Below are 6,888 nucleotides of genomic sequence, written 5' to 3'. Positions count from 1 at the left end.
ACTGCTGGTACACACCCGGTACGAGACGGTTATAAATATGTTATAAGTATGTTATAACCACAAGACAGGGTTCATAACTTGACTACAACTGCAATAAAAAAAAGTGTTCGAACCATCAAAATTGCAGTGCTGTGCATTGTGTGTGTGTGTTAGTGTGTGTGTGTGTGTGCGTGTGTGCCTACGGAGTATATTGTATGGAGTATATTGTATTTTGTGTGTGTGAAGTATGCACTTTTGTGTCTGGATTATGTAAATGTGTATTGGGGTGCAATATATTTAAGTATATGAATAAACAGATTGAAATGTGTGATGTGATCTAACTGGTCTCATTTAACCCATGTTGATACCCTGCTGAGCCCTGAGAGGGAAGGGAGACGTATGGAGAGAAAACTGAGAGGATGGGTGAGGGGGAAGGACAGGAGACAGCTAGAAAGAGGGGGATGGAAGAGTGCATGAGGGGAGGATAAGAAGATGGGAGGAGGAGAGGAGGGTGAGGTGTGTAGTGTTGTTGTTTGGTTGAGGAAGGAGAGGAGAGGAGGGTGAGGTGTGTAGTGTTGTTGTTTGGTTGAGGAAGGAGGGAGGACCAGGGATATGGAGCCGGTTATGGAGCTCTCTGTATTCTTTCATCTCTCTCTTTCTATCCTCTATCTCCTTTTATCTCTCTCTTTCTAACACTCCTATATGTTCCTTCGCTATATCATGCTCCTCCCTCTCTTTCTATCCTCTATCTCCCTTTATCTCTCACTCCTCTCTTCCCTATCCCTGTTCTCTCTCTCTCTCTCTTATGTAGCAGAGGTGGTTGGGTGAGCATGCAGGCTAGTGTAATGAGTGACCCTGACTTGGCTGGGTACCGACATGGGCTTTGTGTCATAGACAGTCTGTGTCTATCTGTACACATATGTATGTTTGAGCGCATGTGTGTGTGTGTGTGTGTGTGTGTGAAGTGTGAAGTTGATTTACAGCATGTGCACGTGTGTGCATCTCGCCTTGTCCCTGGTGACATCATAGCAAACGTGCTGCTGGGAGAAGAGAAGAGCTCCACCCTGAAACACATGCTGCTGATACACACACACACTCACACACACACATATACACACACACACACATATACACACACACACATACACATATACACATGCATACACACGCGCACACACTCTCCTACCACAGTCTATATCCTATGATAGATGGCCAGTCCCAGATCCCAGTCATCTGGACCATTACTCTCTCTATTGTCCGTTGCCTGAACATGTCTCTGAAAGCCCTGCAGTCCTACAGACACGCACGCACGCACACACACAGTCATATAGACAAAATCTTTATTCATCCATCTCAATCTCTGTAACCACGGCTACATTCCAGTAGACCTGCTCTCCCATGGTGGACAGATAAACTCTTCCTCTCCTGTCCTTTACTCTCTCATCTCATCTTCTCTCTCCCCTCTCCTCCTATGCTTTCTCTCCACTCCTCTTCTCCCCTCTCCCCCTATCCTCTCTCCCCCTCCTCTCTCCCTCTCTCCCCCTCTCCTCCTATCCTCTCTCCCTCTCTCCCGTCCTCTGTCCCCCTCTCCTCTCCTCTCAAAGGCTCCCCTCTCTCCCCTCTCCGCTCTCTCTCCCCTCTCTCTCCTCTCTCCACTCTCCTCTCTCTCCCTGGGTATAAATAAGGTACCAACCTACGCTCTCTCTCCATCTCCTCTCTCTTCTTCTCTCCTCTCTGACAGAAAAACACAAAATGATGCAAGACCAAGGGAGGAGAGAGAGAGTGAGAGAGAGAGGGGGGGGGTAACTCCTGAAGGAACGTGGCAGTCCACATCTGGGTCAAATGTGAACTTGGCTTGACTTGAGAACTGTTAAACACACACAAACACACAACACTTGGTGAAAACAGCAGAGATTGAAGGAAGCATCGAATGAAGAGAGAGACGTGCTGTTCCACTTTCCCAGGGTAGCATAACCAATTGATACACACACACACACACACACACTGGCAGGTTATGCTGCTTGGCTGTAGGCTGACTTATTAGAGAGTCCAGATGTGGCAGCATTAACACACGCACACACATGCACTTTTGGAACACGCCTACAGTTCCTAAAGTGTCATAAACAGACTCTTGAAACAAAAATCCCGTTACCTTTCCGTCCACACCCCAAACCTCTGCACACACACACACACACACACACACAGACACACACACACACATACACACACACACACACACAGACACACACACAGACACATACACACACACACACACAGACACATACATCCGCACACAGACACACACACAGACACACACACACACATCTCACACACACACACACGCGCTCCCCAAGGACTCCTCTCTCGTCTCTTTGTCTTTCTTCTGCCCTTCTGTCCCATGTGAATGATCATGTCTTCTGTCCTGTGTGAATGATCATGTCTTCTGTCCCGTGTGAATGATCATGTCTTCTGTCCTGTGTGAATGATCATGTCTTCTGTCCCGTGTGAATGATCATGTCTTCTGTCCCGTGTAAATGATCATGTCTTCTGTCCTGTGTGAATGATCATGTCTTCTTCTCTAATCGCTCCCGTCTCTCACTCCTGTCTTTCCTCACAATTTCTATCATCTCTCTAATCAACTCTCCCTCCTCCTCTCCTCTTCCCCTCCTCCCCCCTGCTCTCTCTCTCTCTTTCTTCACCTCTGTCATCCTCACACGTCTCCATTTATAACCTCCCCCAGCAGGCCAGGGGAGGGTGGGCTGATGACCCCTGCTACAGTCCAGCCTCACATTCCCCAGCCATGACCTGGGGGCGCACGCACGCACGCACACACACACGCACGCACGCACGCACGCACACACACACAATCGCCTCTCCAGTTCATGACACTGCACCACACCCATTCCAACATCTGATCCTCCTGATCTCCTCTCGTCTCTCTTGGTACCAACAAGATGAAGTTATAAAATCACATTTGGGATTCAATTCCAGAGCTCACACACATGCACGCACGCCTACACGCATACATACACGCACGCACACGCACACACACATACACGATGAGTCACAGCAACAGTAGGCTAATCACATGCAGTTCTCATATCAACACCCCATCATAATCACTGGGAGGTTTACTCCCTCTCTTCCTGTGCTTCTAACCATCCCTGTCTTCCTGTTGTTCAGAAGTTCCCTCTCTTCTCACGTTGGAGCCATCCCCGTCTTCCTGACGTTAAACCCTTACCTCTTTCCTCTACTTTGCGCATGCGAGGGGGCAGCAGAATTCAGGAGCCTTCCTGTTGGACAGAATAGCTCATCTGAGGAGACGAGACCCTCGGGAGGCTGGAATAAGCAGTCCCATGCCAACCGCCTTGCAGCGAGCTTGTGTGTGTGTGTGTATGTGTGTAGGTGTGTGTGTGTGTGTGTGTGTGTGTGTGGAAACACGGACCTACATCTATATTGTCATACAGACTGAGCAGACCAGACTAGACGCACAAAGGGAGGAAGAGAAGTTTCCCCTCATAAAAATGGAATAAATACACCACTGATCTGATGAGGTGATAATCAGAGAACAATACTCGGATAACCTGTGAGTGTGGTGGGGGTTGGGGGGGGATGGAAAAGTTATGATGTAGCAGGGGTCTCCCTTTCAGAGACCTACAGGGGTTTTCCATCTTTTCAACTCACTCACTCACTCACTCACACACACACACACACACACACACACACACACACACACACACACACACACACACACACACACACACACACACACACACACACACACACACACACACACACACACACACACACACACACACACACAACTTCCTGTTGGGGGAGGTGGCCAGTGGTTGGTGTGGTAAACCCTGTGAAAAGGTCAGCTGCTCGCCTGATTGGCCAGGGCTCTTGATTGGCCAGGGCTCCTGAGAGAGAAACAGTAAAGACAACAGAGAATAAATGTAAATAATAGAACAGAATATAAAAGAATAGAATATAAAATAATAGTTTATAATAGGTAGAATATAGAATGTAAAGTCTATAATAGAATAAAATATCACATAGTAGATATGATTTAATGTAACATAAAATAGAATATAACAGAGAATAAAGCTTTGGTCATAACCATTATATTACTGTAAAGATCAGCTGAGACACAATGGGCCAATCAGGACAGAGCTGAGACACAATGGGCCAATCAGGACAGAGCTGAGACATAATGGGTCAATCAAGACAGAGCTCAGGTGGTCAGCTGCTGCCTCAACATGTACACCCCCATAAAGACCAGGGCTCCAACATGTGTATAGCACACCTCCATAGAGGGATGAGGTGGATGAAAACATGTAAAAGCTCTGATGCAGCAGTGGTCTCCCTCTCAGAGACCTACAGGGGGTTTTCCATGTTTTTATCTCTCTCTCTCTCTCTCTCTCTCTCTCTCACACACACACACACACACACACACACACACACACACACACACAGACACACACACAGACACACACACACACACACACACACACGCACGCGCACACACACACACACACACACACTTCCTGTTGGGGGAGGCGGCCTGTGGTTGCTTTGGTAACACTGTGAAAAGGTCAGCTGCTCGCCTGATTGGCCAGGGCTCCTGAGAGGGAAACAGTAGAGACAATAGAGAATAAATAGACCAGGGCTCAAACACATATACACCCACATAAAGACCAGAGGGCTCAAACATGTGTCACCTCCATGAAGATCAGAGGGCTCAAATACATGTACATACGCCCCCATAAAGATCAGGGCTCCTCTCTGCCTCCATCTGTCTAGATGGAGGGAAATCACCAGGGGTGTAGGAGGGTATAGGATATATATGGAGTATACCCACTTCTTTATCCATGGACCCACAGTAGACCACCTTCTTTAAACACCACAAATGTAAAAACTGTAACATTTCTGCTACAGTATACTGACTTCTTTAGTCACCACTACACCCCTGGAAATCACACTGAGAGAAGCTTACTTGCTGGCTCACAGCGTCCATGTCCCCATGGAAGGAGAAGGGGGCTGAGCAGCTCATCAACCCAGGCGTGAGTCATTCTCCCTGGGCGGGCCTGTCATCCAGCAGGACCCAGAGGCTCTGGAAGTGGGCCAGAGAGAGGGGACTGGTTCCAGGAGTGACGGAAGGTTCTGGACGGTCGGCCTCTGGTTCTGCAGCTCTGCCCCGTGTTGATGCTGAGCCCTGGTCGTCTAAGTGAGGGCCCCTGTATGGCCTATCACACACCTGCACACCCACCCGCTGTACCCTCTCTGGCCCGGGAATAACAGGAAACAGGGATCTGAGCGTCAGTGTCCTCTAGCTTATCTGAGATGCTGGAGTCATGATGGTGTTCCTGGAACACACACACACACATGTGCATACACACACACACACAGATGTGCATACACACACACACATGGAGAGGCAGATCAATCCATTTGAATACTTGCTCTTGAATATCTAAGTGCTTGGCTGTGGGAGACGATGGGCGGCCTCATGAATAACATCACCAGAACATCACCAGAACCAGCAGCCTCATGAATAACATCACCAGAACCATAACATCACCAGAACCAGCAGCCTCATGAATAACATTACCAGAACCATAACATCACCAGAACCAGCAGCCTCATGAATAACATCACCAGAACCAGCAGCCTCATGAATAACATCACCAGAACAATAACATCACCAGAACAATAACATCACCAGAACCAGCGGCCTCATGAATAACATCACCAGAACCAGCGGCCTCATGAATAACATCACCAAAACAATAACATCACCAGAACAATAACATCACCAGAACCAGCAGCCTCATGAATAACATCACCAGAACAATAACATCACCAGAACCAGCAGCCTCATGAATAACATCACCAGAACAATAACATCACCAGAACAATAACAGCACCAGAACAATAACATCACCAGAACAATAACATCACCAGAACCAGCAGCCTCATGAATAACATCACCAGAACAATAACATCACCAGAACCAGCAGCCTCATGAATAACATCACCAGAACAATAACATCACCAGAACAATAACAGCACCAGAACCAGCAGCCTCATGAATAACATCACCAGAACCATAACATCACCAGAACCAGCAGCCTCATGAATAACATCACCAGAACCAGCAGCTCTGAGAATGAGGATGATGATGATGATGAACAATGCCTTAGCAGTTTCATAGGGTTAGAAAGAAGTGTGTGTTCATGAAGGGAGAAAAGCATTTTCAAGATAGTTGGTCTGTTAGGTATGTGTGTGTGTGTGCATGTGTGTGTGTGAGAGAGAGAGAGAGAGAGAGAGAGAGAGAGAGAGATTAAGAAAAAAGAGAGTGCATGTGTTGTGTTTCTATGTAGTCAGGCATGTGTTTTTGCGAGATTATGTGTGCCTGTATGTGATCACGTGTTTGTGCGAGCCTGCATATGTGTGTGTGCGCGCCGTGCTATAACTGATGGACCTCCCGCTACAGTACAGGGTTTGTAGGTCTCTCAGGATTGGGTGGGTTCTCACTGTTTCACTCTGGAACAGAGAGAGAACAGCATACACATGCAGTCTCTCTCTCACACACACACGCACGCCCGCCCGCCCGCACCCTCTGCAGAATGACAACCCATGGTAAATGTTTCAGCCCTTGAGCTGACATCCTGAGATGTCATGGGGGCTTTCAGCTCCCTCTTCTCAGGCCTTGTTCGCCCTAGCCTCCTTCTCCAGTGTGTGTGTTCACTCCTGCCCTCCTCTAGTGTGTGTGTGTGTGTATGTGTGTGTGAGAAAGAGAGAGAGAGAGAGAGAGAAGGGGGATCAGCTGATGGGAGTTGTTGCAAGACGCAAAACAAGATGTTGTTGTTTTGTCCTTCGGGACATCACAAAATTCTCCAGTTA

This window comes from Borostomias antarcticus, assembly GCF_949987555.1.
Source record: "Borostomias antarcticus genome assembly, chromosome: 6".
Taxonomy (NCBI): Eukaryota; Metazoa; Chordata; class Actinopteri; order Stomiiformes; family Stomiidae; genus Borostomias; species Borostomias antarcticus.
Note: the sequence above shows the minus strand (reverse complement) of the source record.